The sequence below is a fragment of the Barbus barbus genome, assembly GCF_936440315.1.
Source record: "Barbus barbus genome assembly, chromosome: 10".
NCBI classification, from domain to species: Eukaryota; Metazoa; Chordata; class Actinopteri; order Cypriniformes; family Cyprinidae; genus Barbus; species Barbus barbus.
The window spans coordinates 30,619,054-30,641,319 of NC_136738.1; the positions used below are offsets into that span (position 1 = coordinate 30,619,054).

General features: G+C 34.1%; 1 pseudogene across 1 annotated transcript in view; it reads left to right on the forward strand.

Moving 5' to 3' along the window:
• The window catches only part of LOC306875660 (voltage-gated inwardly rectifying potassium channel KCNH7-like), an 89,789-nt pseudogene that overhangs the window by 33,762 nt on the left and 33,761 nt on the right, over nt 1-22,266 (forward strand). Inside the window, exons 4-6 of the transcript in view lie at nt 8,161-8,595; nt 12,619-12,830; nt 17,929-18,354. The product of the transcript in view is annotated as a voltage-gated inwardly rectifying potassium channel KCNH7-like (transcript). The remainder of the gene's footprint in view (nt 1-8,160; nt 8,596-12,618; nt 12,831-17,928; nt 18,355-22,266) is intronic.

Genomic DNA, 22,266 nt, shown 5'->3' on the forward strand with positions numbered 1-22,266 from the left:
CATCACTTTCATCACAATAATCCACACCACTCCAGTTTTGGACTGTTTTCACTTCCAGTCCATCAGTTAATGTCTTCTGAAGTGAAAAGCTGTGTATTTGTAAGAAAAAATATATATCATTAAGGCATTTTGACTGTAAACTGTTACTTCCGGCTAAAATATGAATCCATAATAACGCTTCCTCCAGTGAAAACATCTATCCACTGTTGTCTTCTCACATCAAAATCCACCCACATATTTGTTTAGAACTGTTTTGGCTTGTAAATGGTGCTTGATCTGAGCAGATTTCTCTCCTGATTCAGACGAGATGACATTTTCCCTGAAGAAAGCAGTATTATGAATAGCGGACATTAGATACATTAGCAACAATTTTGAAGTAAAACAGCATCTTGATGCATTTGTTTCTTCCAAACATGCAGCTTTTCACTTCACAAGATGTTAATTGATGGACTGGAGTGTTGTGGATTGCTTGTGGATTATTGTGATATTTTTATCAGCTGTTTGGACTCTCATTCTGACGGCACTCATTCACTGCACAGGATCCATTGGTGAGCAAGTGATGCCAGTATCATAGCAACAAATGGAGGTGCTGGAATCATGGGATGGAATCCTCAGGTTCTAGTGCATTCTGAAATAGAAGCTCTGTCTGAATGTGAATGTCACATGCTTAGACTGCAGAACTCTATCATTCCTCTTCTATGATTAGAAAACAGCGAACACAATGCAATTTACATGCTAATGTACATTAGAATCATGCTAACCAAACAGCACATGACCTTCAAATCAGTCTACATATGTGCTGTGACTGTTGTGCACAAACACACACACACATGCACACGCACACACACACACACACACAAACTTGCTGTCATTAATAATTTGTTATGATACAGCCTTTTGTAATGTTCTATATATCTGCACTATAATGGAATCAACAGCCAGTGTTTACGCCTGTATTGGCCATTTCATTTTCTGTTCAAACCAATTTATACATGTGGATTAAGTCTTAGTAGGAGAAAATTTAAACTAGATATTAAATATGCACTAGCAGCCTAAACCAGTTATGGTATAATAATATCAGTTATATAAAAGATATTGAATCATCTAAAAAAAAAAAAAAAAAATAGTAGTAATTATGTACACATACATACATACATACATACATACACAAAATAAGACTTAATTTGATATCTTATTCCTCCAAGATCCTATTAAAAAGAGAAAATAATCAAATCAGAGTTTGGGGAAATATTTTCATTTGTAAAGCAATACATTCACTAAATATAAAAAAAAAATAACGCTTAATATAATTAATATTAAAAATACAAGTAAAAATGTAATTATAAAAATGTTTGCTTCTATTATTTTATTTGATATATTTTAGATTTTATTTAACAATTAGATTTCTGTAAAACGAGTATTAGTTGTCAACTACCCATGAGCAGTATGCTTATTTTTTAAGTTTTTCATTTAAAGCTGCAGTCCGTAAGTTTTGCCTCTTTGTCGCCATCTCTGTTTGAAAACCTGGAATTGCAACTGTGTGCAGAATTATCTTCCTTGCGTGGGCTGTACTCCAACATGGTTGCAGGGCGGATGAATGTAATGTTTTGATGAGTATGTGTAGCTGTCAGTCACCGCTCCGGTGTGGATGTTTACTGTACTTCAGAATCACAGATTCTAGCCTACGTCTTGGAATATATGACCCAAATAAGAATTTTCACCGGATATTGCCATCTGAACAAGTAAGTAACAAGTCTGCCACATTTGTTCTGACCAACTGAGGAAAAAAGCATTACAATAAATCGTGCTACCAATGGTGATTTAATCTAAAGATCGGTTAGCTCATATCACATCAAACCATGCAAATTATTAATATTGTTATACTTTCTCAAATTTTTAATGTTAAAAACATCAGCATTGCGTGACTATGAGCAATGTTCCCTCTAAGCTGCGCACTCGCGCTGCCGCGCACTTCTTCCACTACAGCCGCGCAGAGAAATAATGTGCCGCGCACATGCAAAAATGAGTTGGGAAGGCCATTTGATTGTCTTCTAGTTAAAACGAAAGAATTGCAATGCTGGGGTAAACTATAGAGCTGGTGCCGCTATAGAGTTAGAACTGGTGAATGCGGTTTACAGGTTTCATAAAGAGAATAATGTGCACCAAATGAGTAGCTGTAGAAGCCGAATACTTCAATGGTTGCGTCGAAATAGCTCAAATCGAGAGCCAACGCAAACGCAATGAAATAAAACGTCTTCATGTATTAAAGAGTGGCTTGATTAAGTGCTGGAAATAGCGGATGATGGACACAGAATGGTAACAAAACCATTTACAGTCACACACAGGTGTATTGTGCAAACTGTACTTGAGGGATGTATAGATATAGATATGTATAGAATTCACGTTCACGTGTTTTTTATATATATATATTTAACTTACAGATCTCAGTTTAAATGCTTCAGTTTGTTTTCTATGCTCTGCTATCAGTTTAAATTCTTAAGTTGTTTTGATATTATATTATAGTCTATTATGTCAGGCCTATTATAAACTTAATAAACAATTGACCTTGTTTTTGACCTTGTCACTTATGCTCACCAAGGCTGTATTTATTTGATCAAAAATAAAAAAAAAGTAATATTGTGAACTCTTAGGCTATCGCAATTTCTAATATTGGTTTTCTATTGTAATATATTTTAAAATATAGTGTATTCCTGTGATGCAAAGCTGTATTTTCAGCATCATTACTCCAGTCTTCAGTGTCACATGATCCTTCAGACTCTAATATTCTAATATTCTAATGTTCAAAATCGCATGCGATTAATCGTGCAGCCCTATTGGAGACACTTCATTTCCAGCAATATCGTCGACTTGATTGTACAAATACTGAACTGAGCTGGACGATGACATCACTGAATTCAATAATGAAAGACCTTTAACTGAAAATTGAGTGTTTATTATTGTCCTTCTGCACTGCCGACACACAAATTTTCCTATTTGATACTGTAAAGCTTAAGCTGCTTTGACACAATCTGTATCGTTAAAAGCACTATATAAATAAAGGTGACTTCACTTGAGATAATTTGGTAAATGTGATATATATATTTTTTTTTTTAAATCGCAAATTTGACACAAATTTATGGAAATTACCACCACAAAATCAGTCATTTTGATTGCAAAAATCACTCAAAAAAAATTTGAAATCCTGGAGGGACTGAGTAATGTGTGCAAACACACTGCTCAGAGTTCACACACTCATAGACCAGATCATCTTCATCTTTGTCAGGCAGAAAGTCATCCGAGTGCAACACAAGTGTGTTTAAGCTCTTAGATATGAATCCACTCTTGAGGGCCATTTTTCACTGCATCATCAAAATAAACATAATCAGAAATTCTGTTTTGCATAAAGAACATAAAACCTATTTGGGACCAATACGATTTTTTTGAACTGTGATATTATTTGCATACCAGTTTTTTGCCCAAAAATTCTCATTACTGTAATCTGAACATTGCATATTTGAGTTTTTTTTTTTTTTTGTTATCCTTGTGAATCCATTACCGTAATGCAGTCAACAGGATTATTATTATTACTGATGACAACCTATTAGAGAATGTGTGTTAATAGAAATACAGCTGTAATAAAATATAAATATTAGATGAAAAATTTAACAACTAACTGAAATGTTCACATTCAAATAAGTAATAGTTCAAATTACTATAAGTAATTACCTGAGTAAGTAACTATTGAGACATATTCAGATTCAATAGTTACTTACTCAGGAGCGCCTCAGGGGTATGTGAGTTCACCTTTTCTTTTTACTTTGTATATAGATGATTGTAAATCTGACAGTGTAAACAAATATATATTGAAGTTCTCGGATGACACAGTGTTATTGTCTTTATTGGGGAGTGAAGATGATCTCAGTATGCATCAGTATTGTACAGATAGATGAGTGGAATGGTGTGGAAGGAATTCACTTGTTATAAATGAATAGAAGACAAAGGAAATTATCTTTGGACTTCCAGACAACATGTATCAAACACGAGTGACTATACATAATACACCGACTGAAATAGTGTCTGCATATTAATACTTGGGTATCTATGTGGACGCTGCTTTATAATGAAGTGCACATATAGAGTATGTTTGTTGTAAAGTACAACAGTGTATTTATTTTCTCAGGAGACTAAGGTCTTTTGCAAACAAACAGCAAACAAACAGATATTGCTCATGTTTTTTCAATCTCTAATACAGAGTGTTGTACAATATGGAATATTTGCTTGATATAGATGTCTCTCTGTTCAACTCAAAGCTCGACTGGCGAGATTGATATCTAACTGTTCTAAGATTGTGGGTCAAATGCTTGAGCCATGTTTTCTGAGTTGTACAAGAAGAAAATGTTGTCCCTGACAGGTAAAATTATGTATGATTCTTCCCATATTCTGTATGAGGAATATCAACTTTTGCCATCGAATAGAAGACTGAGAGAACCATATGCCAGATTGAACAGATTACGTAAATCTTTTGTTCATCAGTCAGTAAAATTAATTAATCAGAATAGGGGGTCTAAGTAGGCAGCAAGATTCTGAGGAATGAGATTAGATTAGATTCAACTTTATTGTCATTGCACATGTAAGGTACAGGGCAACGAAATGCAGTAGGTACTTAAGCTTTTATTGCATTATAGATGCGTGTGTACCAATGTGTATTCTCGTGTGTGTGTATTGTATTGTGTAATGTGTACTGCTGTGAATTAATGCTAGACAGTAAACGCTATGGGATGCGAGACAATTTTTGGAAGAAATTCCAACAATAAAGTGAAAATCGAATTGAATGGAATTGAAGTAAAAACTAAAACTGAAATAGTCATATTTTTTTTTTTTATAATTAAAACCAAGTAATAAAATTCTAATTAAAATGAAAACTGAAAATATAAAAGCTCATTCAAAAAATGTAGAAAAACTAAAATAGCAAATAAATAGTACTAAAACAACACTGATCTAGTTCTACATGTCATCTGAAGCAATAAACAACTCATAGCTCCTTGTTGTCCATGTTGATGAGAGTCTTATTTAATGCATTCTGTAATAATAAGCATATCTCTTGATTTTTATTAAGCACTACCAGTAATAAGCATCCAGATTATAATGACAGTTAATGTAATTCAAGAGAATATTATATCTCAATATATTATATTATACTAGATTCTGTTTCTTCTTCTATTTTAACCTCAAAACAATAATAACAATAATAACAATAATAGCATAATTCAGATAATGATGACAGATACAGTAAATATAATTAAGGAGGATTATATTCTGTTTCTTCTTCCACTGTAACCTCTTAACAGCCGTTGTATAACTGTGAAACGCACACACACCTGATGTTTGTGTAGCTGTGTGATGCGGGAGCGCTGTAGGGGGCATCGTGTGTGTTTATGACGGCAGACGGGCGGTGGGCGGCAGTGACAGGACCTGAAGAGCCGCTGAGTGAGGAATCCTCATATTCCCAAACTCTGGCTCACTTACAACCCTCTATTGTGATTGAGCGTCCAAAGCAGCCCTCCCGAGGAGTGTTTACAGTCCTGCACACAACACTGAGACCAGCAGGTCAAACAACTGCTCATCTTTAAACACGCTATAATTCATCGAGCGAGTTGTTCAGGTCATTCTGTCTTCTCTGAACACATGTGTGCTGTAATGTCTCAATAATCAGCTGTTAAAAGTCTTCAGGTCTAATTAGCTGCAGGTGTTTGAGCACAGGTTTTGTAAGTTGTTCGAAAAATAAAATGGGAGAGAAAAACTCTGCATTAAAGGTGCAGTGATACTAGACTTAAGCATGTAGATATACTAGAGATAAACTGATATTTTAACCCATATTCACACAAATTAATGTGCTATTTTAATTCTGCATCTGCCATTGAAATCTCTGAAGAATAACACCAACGAAGAATAACATTTGTAGCTTAAAAATAAATATAAGAATAAACAAAATAAATGTGTGATCATTTAGATAGCACACTTTGCATAGATAAACAGATAATGGCATAAACACTAATAATGTGTTACAGTGTTGTTATTGTAAATGAAAATATTTAAAATAAAACCTGTAAATTATAATATAAATATTAAATGTAGAACTTAAAAATGTTGCTTTGGCAACTAACTGAAATAAATTTAAAATGTAATCTAATTTAAATCAATTTAAGGAAAGGGGTAAGTGGTGTGTGGCCAAGTATGGTGACCCATACTCAGAATTTGTTCTCTGCATTAACCCATCCAAGTGTACACACAGTAGTGAACATACACCCGGAGCAGTGGGCAGCTAATGCTGCGGCGCCCGGTGAGCAGTTGGGGGTTCAGAGCCTTGCTCAAGGGTCTCACCTCAGTCGTGGTATTGAGGGAGGAGTTTAAAATGTTCAAATATGCCATCTACATCACATTCCTGCTTGTTTGTACTGAGTCTTGCAGCTTGAATCTGCACGAATTTGCAGGTCAGAGTTGAGCTTTGTTTTGCAGATAAAAGCAAATGCTCTTCACATATGCTTGTGTTCTGTTCTCTGGTGAGTGCATGAATGAAAGTGAAGTCCAGCGTCATTCATGAGATTCCAGCCAAAGTCTGGTAGTCTGGTAGCTTTCTCTTGAAGTCAACCTTATTTATTAGAAAGTGTGTACAGCAATTTAGTCTTCAAAGTGCTGATGCACTGTAGAGGAAACACTGAATTCCACGGGGAAATGCTGGATTTGTTCGATCAGATCCTGTTTTAAACAAAAAAAAAACACATTGAGGAGCTGCTAATTAAAGCAGTGGTGATCTGTGTCCGTGCTGAGGGATGAATTCAGACCAAAGGCCGGTGGGATAATTAAAGGCATGGCTGAACAAATGAGCCATATGTCAGACTGTTGTTCTCCTGGGGGATATGCATTGTGGGAATGAATGTTGACCGCTCAAGTTGCACGTCTGCTGAATACGCCTGTTCTTATAATAACCCTGCCAGCGGTGCTGCCAACTCATTTCAGTGTATTCAGTAGCCACTTCTGAAATATGATAAAACAGCCATTCTGCATCCGGGGAGAGTCAACCTTGATAATCTCGCTGAGGGAAAATCAAATAAAATTATAATAGGAATAAATTATTAAATCATTTTCTGTATATATTTTTATATTTTCTGTATTTTGTGTATATTTTGACTCTCCCCAATGCCAAAGTATTTAAAGAAAATATATATTAATGATAATATTGTATAGTAATAATAAAATAAATTAAAATAATAAAGAAATTGAGGAATACTTGAAGGCTGTTAATAATATTTATATGAATATTTATCTTTGTGTGTTTAACAGCATATTAATAACAGCCTTAATAAATAAAATTAAATAAAATCCTACAAGTATTTCTCAATTTCCCATCAAATAAAATAAAATATTAAATAAAATCAAATAAAATTGAGAAATACTTGAAGGCTGTTTTAATTTAATTTGAAAATAATTCAAAACAGTTTTTCAAAACATAAATGAAATAAAATAAAAAAGAATAAAAACAGCCTTCAAGTATTTCTCAATTTCTCATAAATACAATAAAATAAAAATACAATAAAGTAAAACAAAAAATAAAAATATTAAATAAAAGTAAAAAAAAAAAAAAGAAATAAAAAAAAAACTTGGACATTGAGAAACACTTGAAGGCTGTTTTAAATTAATTTGTTTATAACAGTTATAATAACAGCCCTAATAAAATAATAAATAAAGCTAGATAAAATAGTTTGTCGAGACAAACTTTAAGTTGGCTTGAGAAAGCCGGACCAGAAAGTTTGAAAAAGTTTTAAGTTTGATGGTTTTCAGTCTGAAATAGTTTGAAGTTTAAAGTAGTTTTTCAGGCAATACAGTCTGTCAGAGATAGATAGATAGATAGATAGATAGATAGATAGATAGATAGATAGATAGATAGATAGATAGATAGATAGATAGATAGATAGATAGATAGATAGATAGATAGATAGATAGATAGATAGATAGATAGATAGATAGATAGATCAAGTCAAGTTTTCTCAATGATTAAGTATATATATATACAGCCCTAATAAATAATTAAAAGAAAAGAAAAGAAATAAAAAAAATTCTGCTTCTATAGTAAAAGTACATAATTTTTTTAAATACCTCTAGGAAAAGGAAGATTCTTCCGCTTCCGTCTGCCAGGCTTGACGCTGTTGGGTGCCAGCAAGCAGTCTCTCCCGCAGGACGATCCAGACTCAGTGATGGTGGACTCACCCAGGGCCAGTGACGACTCTGCGGCCGTGATGGATGTCCGATCGCCCACCAAGGACGGTTCGAGTCCAGCGGATGCCAACGACACGCGGGCGCTCATCAGCTCCAGCCCTCACTCGTCCCCGGTCAGCGCGTCCCTACCCCTCGACCACTCGTCGCCCAAGCAGCCCTGGGACCGGCCCAGTCCGTCTCAAGCGCAGTCCAGCACCTGCCTGGCCCAGTCCATCTCCAGAGACAGCATGTGCAGCAGGAGACGGGCCTCCTCCGTTCACGACATCGAAGGACTGAGCTCCAACTCCAAACGCCTGTTTACAGACAGACACGCAAGTGAAGGTGAGGACTAAAACTTACTTTATATTATATTATAATAATTTTAATATATATTAAAATACAATTTATTCCTGTAAAAAAAAAAAAAATAATAATAATAATAATGTTGTTTTTTGGTTAAAAAGTTTTTAAATGTTAAATATTATAAGTTAGGGTTATAAATAATATAAGTTAAATATTTTGTTCTTCTTTTTCTTGTTTAAAAGAACAATGTTATACATTATATAAAAGGATCTTAAATTAATATAAAAAATATTATTCATAATATAATGTTTAATGATGTTGTTTAAAATAAAAGGAGTATGTTTAGCAGCATATTAGTCATAATAGTAGCCCTTAATAAGTAGCATAATGAAATAAAAACAGCCTTCAAGTATTTCTCAAGTTCTGATAAATAAAATAAAATAAAATAAATAGTGCTGTCAAACAATTAATCGTGATTAATCGCATCCAAAATAAAAGTTTTTATTTACATAATATACCTGTGTTTACGGTGTATATTTATTATGTACATATAAATTCACACACATACAGTATATATTTTGAACATATTTATATGTATTTACATGTAAATATTTATATGCATATAATTTATGTTATATATAAATATATTTAATATATAAATGTAATATTTTTCTTAAATATATACATGCATGGGTGTGTTTTTATATATATACATAATAAATATACACATTACACACAAATACACAAAAATACTATGTAAACAAAAACTTGTGCAAAATAATCACGATGCGCATCAATTGCATCACATTTAAATCATTTGACAGCACTAAAAATAAAATAAAATAAAGTGAAATAAAATAAAAAAATAAAAACAAAACGAAAACGAAATTGACAATGAAAATGTACTTTTTACTTGAAAATACTTGAAGGCTCTTAATTATTATTTTTTTTTATTTGTCATATAATTTGCAATACTGTTCTTTTACAGAAAAAAGAGAGAAAAAAAAGAGAAAGAGAAAAAAAAACACAACTTAAAATAGTTTTGGTGAAAGATATGATATAATATGAGGTTTTCCTAAGTCATATCTGGCTATTATGCTAATTTGAAACTGAATGAATATGAAATGGTTGTGTAATTTGAGGATCTCTGAAGCCATTTTCTGTACCCTGATATAAACCTTGTTTGAATTACAAAGTGCATTTAAGCTGTGCAATTGATTAACTCATAATACACATTAGTTTCTGCATTATTTGACCGATCAGTGTAGACAGGAATCTATAATTTTCCAGTGTAGTGATTTCATTGCTTTTATTGATGAATGATAATCACATCTAACAGCAAGAAATGGCAATTATAATGGCATCATAATTAATGACCTTCTGCTTGCCCCGTTTGGTTGATATTTTTAATTAGAATCATTTTAAAGGATCAAAATATGAAATGATCCACTACTGGCACTCATCAGCTTTAAAAGAAGCATGTGTGCTTTCATTTTTCACAAGAATTCTCTCAATTAAATGTTTTCTTCAAAGAACTTGGGTACATTTCCTCATTTTCCTTTTCTAATCTCTACACTCCTCCATTTCAGACCACGGATGCGGTTCGAAAGGTAACGCTGTATTCTGTGGGAATGCATGAGAACTGTCTCTGGCTGCTTCTGCATGCTTAAAACGCACAGCAGGTTCACAGTCATTTCGTATTATTGTCTACTTACAGCACCTGTAACATCAGTGAGGAGTGTTAAAAACATGATTCAGTCCACAAACCAGTCCAGTCCTGTGATTTGAGAAAAATAATTTAATAATACTAAAAAAAAAAACAAAAAAAAAAAACTTGCTATTCATTATAAAATTATACTATATTACCACAAAGTTGTAAGTTAAACAAATGCTATTATTTAATTCACTGTGTCACTTGCCATTTTTGTAATCAACTGTGAAATTTACTTGCAATTTTAAAAAACTGCTTCTACACCAAACTTTTTTCAGTGTATAATATATTGATACTTTATCATTTTGCAATTTATGATTTGCTCAAAGCAATAATATATTACATGTACAGGCATAAAAATTCATTTAATGCTTATCAGTGTTTTTTAGTATCACTGAGATGATGGGTTTCAGTAATATTTTAAATAATTTGTTACCATTTCATTTTTCATTTAATTTTAATTTACTTTTTAGCAATTTAGTAGTTTTTTTTGTAAAGTCTGTATAGTCTTTTTTTTTCGAGAAACTAGCTGAAATAAAATAAGTTAAATAATTTCAGATCATATTTTATTTCAAGTAACAAATGCATTTTTAAGGTTTTAGTTTGAGTTATAATAACATTGATGTTTTTATAATCATACTCCATTCAAATAAGTCTATGCTTTCTGAATTTGAGAGAAAAGCCGTTCTGTAAATGGAAACACTTTTTATGCCGAACTTGTCTTTATATAGAAGCAGTCTCTATAAGCTCGTTAAAAGATCATGTTTTCTGCATTCATTTTCCATGAATACCACAAGCTTTAGGTCCAGTTTTCAGCATCAAATAAAGCTTGACACCCCTGTTATAATCAGAATTTAGACTCTTTAACTCAACTTAAAAAAAAAATCCAGATCAAACCTGTTATCTTGGCTCAAAATCGCATTCACACTTCAGATCAGAGCATCATCAGAGTGTCTGGGACGTCATGTCGTGTCGTGATTATCCATTTTCAGCCTGATTTCTCCTCTCAGCTCTTATCGATGTCTTGATTAGATCATACAGAACATTTGCTGCCATTTCAATTAAGCTCTAGTCTGGACCTTCCTGCGTTGAGGTGGTTGTGATTCAGACTTGTACAGGCAGTTCCTCTTCACGTCCCATTGACCGGGACTGATGCAGCGGGACAGGAGATCAATGCTGCATGCTGAATGACTTCCATCAGCTGTTAACCAGCACGGCCTCTTTCAGTTCTGAAGGACATTTCTCTAATCAGAGTTTGAGTTAAAGCTGTATGCCAAAAGTTACATCACTTTTCTTTTACACTGCACATGATTTTAATGGATTGCTATGTTTGCTTCAAGCATGGATGATGGTTATGGCAAGCTTGAAATGCACTAAAATTCCTGATTCTTTCAGTAAAATCTCACATCTACAGTTTAAATGATGGTATTTTAATTCAACACTGATGAGTTTCACTCAAATGGCTCATTAAGCTGAGCAAACAATATGTACTGTTTTCAACTGCGTAATGCAGGGTGATGTAACAAATATTAATTATCCACTATATTTTTCTTATAAGTATTTTCCCTGAAATGCCTTAAATTGTTTTAAAATACATTTGAAATATTTTTATTTAATATTCTATTCAAGGCGAGATCAAGCCCGGGTGATATAACTAATCTATTACACATTTTTTTATTTTATTTTTGTTATAATAGTTAAGTATTTGCTCTGAAATGCCTTAAATCGTCATTTTGTTTTTAAATTTAAAATTTTTAGACTTTTTTCCGCAATGTATATTAATTGAAATATTTTTATTTTATGTTTTTTAAAATAACTGAATAAATAATAAAATAAAATAAAATTTAAATATTATTAAAAGCAATATTTACCTGCATATAATTTTTCTTAAAACATTTGAAAATATATAATGTTGTATAAAGAAATTTATGAATATTGTGATGACACAAATCATTTTTAATTGATTCATTGAAATGGACAATGAATTAGAAAAACAGAAATTAATCTAATTTTTTTTTTTTTTTTTAACACCATTAAACACCCTTGTCTTAATATTCTGATGCACACTCCATGGCAATGGACTGTGAAATTTGTCTAATGACATGGGTTTTCCAAAAGTGAAGAGAGTTTACTAACCTCGTTCATACAGGTTTGGAATGACATGGTGAGTGAATAGATGAACTAAGAGTTTAATGGCCAAAAAGACACGAGTAATATCCAAAATGCTGCATATCACCAGGAATTATTGGAGGTATATATTAAGAGTATTAGCTATATCACTCAGCCTAATGCATGAACGAGAAAACTTAATTTGTGATATTCACAGGCTCTTCTTTACTCTTTACCTTCAGGTCCGTTCAACCATCTGAAGTCCAGTCTGCTGGGATCCACCTCAGACTCCAATCTGAACAAATACAGCACCATCAACAAGATCCCACTCATCGCGCTCAACTTCTCTGAATCCAATGATAAGAAAGCGCCTTCCCCTCCATCCTCAGAGAAAACCATCATCGCACCGAAGGTCAAGGACAGAACACACAACGTCACGGAGAAGGTCACACAGGTAAGACTGTCACTTTTGATCAGTTTAATGTGTCCTTGCCAAATTAAATTATTAAAAGAAACAGTGACCCCAAACCTTTGATTGTTATAGCTTTTATAATAGTATATATAGTTCCCAATATTTTCAATGGGCTCTTAAAAGCATGAAATAAATGAATGTGAATGCTAACAGATGGATATTACAGACTCCCTCGGTTATGAATGCTTCACATTGATTTAGCAGAGTAAAATCAGTTGTGTTTCCTTCATGTTTCAATAAGACACTCAGGTGAGGATGTGCTTTTGCTTTATTTCTCCTCCATGGAGTTTGAGTTAATCAATATGTCGCGAGCGTAATCTGTTTGAAATATTGCACGCGTCAAGTGCTTCGTGATTCCATTGGAAATCCAATAGTCTTGTGAACGAGCACAAACAAGCTCTAACAAATTCTCCTGCACAACATTAAATGATGCTAACAGACATGTGTATGCAAATAAACGCTAATGAGGATAGCACTTAACATCAGGGATATTAAGGCGAGAGCAAGAATACAGGGCAACCAGCAGTAATCATTCAGAGTCCGTGTGTCACGCACCATACCTCAACCATATTTAGCATCTTTCTGTGACACCGAAATGCATCAAAAGAGCATCCGTGCATGAAGATGGATTTTCTACCACCTCTGGGAGATGGATTTCCAAATATTGGCAAAACACAATTCAGTAGCATTGCGACAGTTGTTGTGTAAGAGACTCGAGTGTAAATTGAATTTGCCCTTTAATCCATGAAACTGGATTCGTGTTTGCACACTAGATCTGTCCCAAAAACTAGCAAGCCGCCTAACTAGACAGCATTTATAAGGCATTATAGGCATGTTTCTAAAAGTATGACTACTTTCAGCATTGCATGTGTTTTTCACAAAAAATCTCAAAAATGCATGCCACATGGTGGACAATGCAATAGAAATGTTAATAATAAACAGACTACCATTCAAAAAAATTTGGGGTCAGTAAGATTTTTATTTATAAATTTTTTTTTTGTAAGAAATTGATTGTTTTGTTAAGCAAGGATGTGTTAAATTGATCAAAAGTGACGGTAAAGACATTTATAATGTGTCAAAAGATTTCTATTTCAAATCAACGCTGTTCTTTTGAACTTTCTATTTCTATATTTTTTGAGCAGCCAATCAGCATATTAAAATGAATTCTGAAGGATCATGTGATGATAGTAATGATGCTGAAAAATTCAGCTTTTCATCATTGGAATAAATTATATTTTAACATATGTTCAAATGGAGAATGGGTATTTTAAATTGTAATAATATTTCACAATATTACAGTTTTACTGTATTTTTTACTGCAGTTGTGATAAGCAAAATAGACTTCTTAGAAAAAAAATTAAATGTAAAAAATTGAAATACCCGTTATTTGTATGTGCATTTTAGGCTTATAGCTTAACAACATGTTAACGTCAAAATCAAATGATAAATTTGCAGCCACCTTCTAAATAAGTCACTTATTAGGTGCCATTTCAGTTCGGATGCTGTCTAGAAAGGCAGCCGCCTATGTAAGCAGCGCTTCAAGGTTAGAGACTTTTGTAAATACCCTTCAGTGAAAGTCAAAGTCACGGCGCTGTAAGTCAGTGGATGACAGCCCATCCAAACGACACGAGTCCTCACTTCAGAGTCGTCGACTCGTTCACTGAGTAATTCTCACATTACCTTCCCCAACCTGCCTGGACACGTGAGAGCCTGCGAGAGAAAAAGATACATAATTCAACACTTTCTTAGAAGAGAAAGAGAGAGAAAACTTGACTGTCACTGCTGCTGTCGTCATTATTTCGAATAAAGTATTTATCAGGAAAAGGCACCTCATATGCTGACTGTCAAAGGTGGTTTAATCCTGCAGGAAGGTGTGTGTGTGTTCATTCAAAGCTCAATTACACGCTGCTGGATTACAGACAATTATCATCCTAATGCTTTTACTTCTGCTGTTCAATGGCTTTGCAAAATAGTGAAATGAAACCTTAAAACGAGTCAAATGAGTCCTCTGTAGTGCAAAGGAAAGCCGTGTGTTTTTGCTTATCATGGAGATCTTTCTATTCAAGCTCTGAGAGTCGCAGACAGCAGAAAACAACGCACAATGCAAATAACACAGATTTTCATGATTTTGCTGAATGAAATCCAATACTTGCTTCTTAGTAATTTTGAGGCGCTGATTCCAAAAATAGTGTCTGTTTTACTCAAGTCACTTTCTCACAAAATATGATGCATTTCATAGCATTTGTGCTTATGAAAACCATTTGTAAGGTGACTAAGTCTTGTATTTTCGCTTAATTAGCCAAGACAATAGCATGATTCCTGTCTGAATTACAACGGAAGTTACAACTATTTGTTCAATTCTTGGCTGATTTTTACATGTATGAATGATTCTAAAGACATTATTTTTTGCCTAATCCTGATTTCAAAGTTAGAATTATTGACGGAAGTGACAGAAGAAAATACAAAACATGAACCAGATGTTTTCTGCTACATATGTGTGCTTTACTTGCATCCAAATGACAGAAAATGGCAGATTTTGTTTTATTTTTTGTTTTATTTTGCTTATTTTGGACATTGAATGGAATATTTGAACATGTTCCACTCCTTTGCATACTGTAAGTTAAATTATTCACATTAGGTAAACCTGCATTCTTATTTTGTGTGTGTGTGTGGGGGGGGGGGGGGGGGGGTGTGATGGAAAGTTTTTATTGATTTTTAAAAATATATATATTTTGAGATAAAATATACAACACAAACTAGATTACACATGGGTTTGAAATGGATAAACATAGTTTATCATAGATAAACAAAAATCAAGAATAAGACAATTAATATATCATGTTTGATTTTAAAATAATTTTTGTTAACTTTTGTTAAGAAAACAAAATACAATTCTGGTACTTTATCAGATTATCAGAGACATTTAATAATGTAATTAGAATTTTATAATTTTATATATTTTATTATAATATTTTATTATATATTTTATTATAAATTTATATATTTTATTGTCTTTTATTGATTTTACATTTATTTATTTAACACACTTTCATCCAGTACAACATTCTATAAAAAAGTAGGATGTAGGTACTCTAAGATACTATATAATAATATATAACAAAAGGAATGGTCATATAAAAATGGTCATGGTCAATGGTCATATAGTGTCTGTTTATAATTAAATTTTTTACCTTTGTTATTTTAACTTTCATTATTGCTAAAATAGTAATATAAAAGTAAATTCCATTGCTGTGAGAATCAGAAATTAGATTCTGAACCCTCCGCTTCATGAATTGCATTAATGCAATATGAATAGCACATTTCATATTTCAGTATGTGAACAAGGAGATTTTTTGAAGTGTTGTGCAGCGTTTTGTCCATGAGCAGAGCACTCTGATAACTTCAGAAACAACCTGAGATGCATGACAACTAGACTTTATAATCCAGAAAGCTATATGTAATGTGAGCGTTTGTGACAGTAGAGACGGCTGGTGCTGTGCAACTATAGAGAAATAAATGAATATTTATGTCATGCTCTGAGGCTCCCTGACATGCTGCGCTTATGAAATGTGAAGAACTCAGTTGTGCCAGTGCTTTCCATGAAATATTGCATCAGCCGAAAATAAATAAATGAGAACGGGGAAATATGTGCGGTGTGGTGAAACTGTCACATTCAGCATTATGATGATGGGCCTGTGGATATGTGACTGACAGCTGTCAACTGATGCAATATCAACTATTATTAGGAGAGATTTTAAATAATCCAGCTATGTTTGGATCTCAGTTTGAAAATGCACAAATCAGCATTATGATTTTTTATTTGTTTGTTTGTTAATATTTTTTCACCGTCAAACAGCATCACTGTTTCAGATTTAATGTCACCATCAGTACCCTAGTTACTGAAACCAAACTGAAGAATTACAGCTAAAACGAAGTGTTATAGTGTACTATAGACATGGTAGTATTTTTACATGGGAGAAGTTTGAATTAGGGATGCACGATATTATCGGACTGATATCGGAATCAGCCGATAATTTCTTTAAATGTAAATACCTTATTGAGATATATATATATGTGTGTGTACATTTTTATTTAATTCTAATAAATAAGTTCTTGTTAAAAAGTAACCAAAATTAAAAATATTTTGCTTATAATTCCTGCACAGGAGAAACTTGTTGTTGTTTCCAAACAAAAGGAAATATATCGGTATCGGCAAAAATATTGGCATATCGGATATCGGCAGAAATCCAATATCGTGCATCCCTAGTTTGAATGAATGAATAAATAAATAAATAAATAAATTGTACATTGCCCAACTTCTTTATCTGTTAAACTGTAAAAATAAACAGACAAATAAATAATAAACAATGGCAAATTATACATTACTCAACCTCTTTCTGTCATTATTATTATAATAACTGTAAAAATAAACAGAACAATTATACATTACTTAACATTGTTAAAACTACAAAAAAAATACATTTTAAAGTGTAAATTATTAATTTCTCAACAACATTATTTATTAAAATTGTAAAAATAAATAAAAACAGTGAAAATTAAACATCGCTCAACATATTTATTCAATTTTAAAAATAAATCAATAAACTGACAAAGTATACATTACTAGTATACATTTTTGTCTGCCAAATCTGCAAAAATATTAGTTACAAAATATACATTATTCAGCTTCTTTCTGTTAGTATTATTATAACTGCATGAATAAATAAATACTGAAAATGATACACTATTCAACCATTTTAAAATAAATAAACTTTAAAATGTTATATTATTCAACTTTATTATGCAAATAGTAATAATAGTGCATGTGCAAATAGCCTCTATTTAGCATCTAATGCAGATGGAATGTAGTTTGTAATAATAATAATAAATATTTTACTAATATTTTACTAATAAAAAGGAGTTATTGTTGTAAATAAACTTCATTCCATATGCATTAGTTGCTGAATTATTTGCAGAAGTGATTCTTCATTGTTTTTTTTCCAGACGGTCTCTATCAGGACAGACCTGTGACCATGCACCGTGCAATGTAATACGTTTTTGCCTGCCTGTCTCATTCCAGGTGTTGTCGCTGGGTGCCGACGTGCTTCCAGAATACATGCTCCAGGCTCCACGCATGGATAAGTTCACCATCCTGCACTACAGTCCGTTTAAAGCGGTGTGGGACTGGCTCATTCTGCTGTTGGTGATTTACACAGCCATTCTCACCCCATACTCTGCTGCCTTCCTGCTCAACGACAGCGAGGAGCATAAAAGACGGGAATGTGGCTATTCCTGCAGCCCTCTCAACCTTGTGGACTTAATGGTGGACATAATGTTCATCATCGACATCCTCATAAACTTTCGCACCACGTACGTGAACTTGAACGAGGAGGTGGTGAGCCATCCGGGGAAGATCGCCATCCATTACTTCAAGGGCTGGTTCCTTATAGACATGGTGGCGGCCATTCCCTTCGACCTGCTCATATTTGGATCAGGATCAGATGATGTAAGTCACGCCAGAACTTAATCTACTTCCTTCTGCACTTGGCTGCTGGTCTAATCTAGGGATCTCAAATTCAAATTACAACTTGCCAGGTGGTGATCTCCTTCACTTTGGTACAATTATGCAGTTAGTGCACACAAATGCACCCAAATTTTGCAGCGGATGTGAGCAAACAGGCCTCTATGCTGTTGTCAGTGAGGTTGCAATTATGCTTGCATTTGTGCATTAGGCCTACTTTATATTCAAAAGTTTGGAGTTGGTAAGATTTTTTTTATGCTTTTTAAAAAGGTCTCTTTTACTCATCAAGGCTGCATTTATTTAATTCAAAATTCAATAAAAACTGTAATATTGTGGATAATTATTGCAATTTAAAATAGCTGTTTTAAATTTGAATATAAAATGTAATTTATTCCTGTGATGCAAAGCTGAATTTTCAGCATCATTACTCCAGTATTTAGTGTCACATGATCCTTCAGACATCATTCTAATATGCAGATTTGCTGCTCAAGAAACATTTCTGTTGAAAACAGTTGTGCTGCTTCATATTTTTGTAGAAACCATGATATGTTTAAGTCAGTATTTTTAGAAAGTTCAAAAGAAAAACATTTATTTGAAATAGAAAACTTTTATAAATGTCTACAATTACTTTTGATTAATTTAATTTGTCCTTGATGAACAAAAGTATGAATATTTCCCAATCTTTCCAAACTCTGGAAGGGAAGGGCAGTGCATGCATTTGGCAGATGCTTTTATCCAAAACAACTCACAATGCATTAAATATATCTGGGATTGTATCATTATGCATGTTCATTAGAAATCAAATCCATGACCTTGGTGTTGCAATAACCATCAGTTATTAGAGAAATAAAAACATTTGGAATTAAAAAAAACTACACTTTAGGCAACGTACTTTAAGAAAACATCCAAAAAACTTTTTTGTGCCATACAGTATTTAGGGATAAGCAGGTAAAGGAATAGTTAACCTAAAATCAAGATTTGCTGAAAATGTACTCACCCTCAGGTCATCCGAATTAGTTTTTTCATGGGAACAGATTTGGAGAAATGTAGCATTCCATCACTTGTTCATCAATGGATCCTCTGCAGTGAATGGGTGCCGTCAGAATGAGAGTCCAAACACCTGATAAAAACATCACAATATTCCACAAGCAATCCACACCAATCCAGTCCATCAGTTAAGGCAAGGCAAGGCAAGTTTATTTATATAGCACATTTCATACACAATAGTAATTTGAAGCGCTTTACATAAAAGGAAGTAAAATAATCAGAAAAAAATGATCAAAACAATAAAACCGGAAATTTCAAAAACTTTTAAAATGAATTTAGAACTGTTAAAAATTAAAATGATTATACATAAAATACAGTGCAGTTAGTTCGGACGTAACATCTTGAGAAGCCAAAAGCTGTGTGCTTGTAAGAAACAAATCCATCAATGTTTCAACTTTAAACTGTCACTTCTGGCTAAAATTTGAGTCCATAATCCATAATAATCAGAATCAGAATCAGAATCAGAATGAGCTTTATTGGCCAAGTATGTTTACACATACAAGGAATTTGTTGTAGTGACAGAAGCTCCACAGTGCAACAGAAGGACAGTAACAGGACAGGACACAGGTAATGAAACAAAATAACAGGAAATAGCCAATGACCAATGTACAAGCAGCAAAAAAAATAAGAAATACACAATATATAATATATAATATAGGCGACTATGTATGTACAGGTCAAGTATGTGCAAATTAGAAATGAGAAAATAAAATAAGTGAGTGTGGTGAATGGATAATGTATTAGTTGTGTGTTTTACGTTTATTTATTGAGTGTTCATGAGATGTATTGACTGAGGGAAGAAACTGTTCCTGTGTCTGGTCGTTCTGGTGCTCAGAGCTCTGTAGCGTCGACCAGATGGTAAAAGTTCAAAGAGGTTGTGTGCTGGATGTGAGGGGTCCAGAGTGATTTTACCAGCCTTTTTGCTCACTCTGGATGAGTACAGTTCTTGGAGAGTGGGGAGGGTTGTACCAATGATTCGCTCAGCAGTCCGGACTACCCTCTGTAGTCTTCTGAGGTCAGATTTGGTAGCTGAGCTGAACCAGACAGTTATTGAGGTGCAGAGGATGGATTCAATGATGGCAGAGTAGAACTGTTTCAGTAAGTCCTGTGGCAGGTTGAACTTCCTCAGCTGGCGAAGAAAGTACAACCTCTGCTGGGCCTTCCTGACAATGGAGTCAATGTGAATATCCCACTTCAGGTCCTGAGAGATGGTGGTGCCCAGGAATCTGAATGACTCCACTGCAGTCACAGTGCTGTTCATGATGGTAAGTGGGGGGAGAGCAGGGGGGTTTCTCCTGAAGTCCACGATCATCTCCACAGTTTTGAGCGTGCTGAGCTCCAGGTTGTTGAGACTGCACCAGACAGCCAGCTCCTTAACCTCCTGTCTGTAAGCAGACTCGTCACCGTCCTGGATGAGGCCGATCAGTGTGGTGTCGTCTGCGAACTTCAGGAGCTTGACAGAGGGGTCTTTAGATGTGCAGTCGTTGGTGTAGAGGGAGAAGAGCAGTGGGGAGAGTACGCAGCCCTGAGGAGCTCCAGTGCTGATGGTTCGAGTGCTGGATGTGAATTTGCCAAGCTTTACTAACTGCTGTCTGTCTGTCAGGAAGCTGTTGATCCACTGGCAGACGGAGGTGGGGACGGAGAGCTGAGCTGAGTTTTTAATAATCCTTCCTCCATTAAAAAAGTCCATCTCCTGTTGTCTCTCACATCAAAATCCACCCACATATTTGTTCAGAACTGTTTTAGATTGTAAATTGTGCTTGATCTGTGCAGATTTCTCTCTTGGTTTAACAAAAACTTTTTCACTGGAGGAAGCGTTATTATGAATAGAAGACTCATATTTTAGTCAGAAGCAATGGTTTGAAGTTACAATGTCTCAGTGTTTCTTATAAACACAGCTTTTTGCTTCACAAGATGTTAATTGATGGACTGGAGTGGAGTGGATTACTTGTGGATTATTGTGATGTTTTTATCAGGTGTTTGGACTCTCATTCTGACTGGCTGGCACCCATTCACTGCACAGGATCCATTGGTGAGCGAGTGAAGTAATGCTACATTTCTCCAAATCTGTTCTAATGAAGAAACAAACTCATCTACATCTTATGACCCGGGGTTGAGTACATTTTCAGCAACTTTTGATTTTTGCGTAAACTATTCCTTTAACACACGGGGGTCTGCATAAATCAGTCTCACAGGACCTTTTAGACCTAAACTATCTGTTTACCCATTTATTTATTAAATTTTTTGTTTGTACCATGTCCATTATACAGATCCGATCAGATCTAGCGTTTTCCAGAGGTCAGAAAGCACAACTGTTCAGTGAATCAGGGATTACAGTATCAGAATATACTGTATGTTGTTTTTCCCTCTTTTTTTGAATGGCCTTCATTTCTGAATCCATTTATTTGGATTAGCGGTTTAGCAAATGGGAGTCAGTGATTATGATGAGAGAGAGAGGAAAGAGAAAACTGATGTTTGAACAGCTTACAGGCTGAATCACTGGCACGCCGGTTGGCTCGATTCCTGGCTTGTTTATGTGGGCACGTCCGTCAATGGCCTATCATGAGCTCTTGGCACATTGGAGCATATGGTTTCGCCACTCAGTGGTCCGTTCCAGTGACAGCTACACCATCTGAGCCATTTACAACCTAAGGGCAAGAAACACACACAGCGGCTTTTAAAATATTAAAGAATGGAATTATAGATTAAGACCTACTGGAAATGTCAGCAGGTCATTATGTGATGGCATGGAGTGTATATTTTTAGACTATGGAAGGGTTTTGCTGCTTTTTGCTAAGTATATTGCTTTTGTTCAGGTCATATTTTCTCAGAGGTTTCACATTCACACGT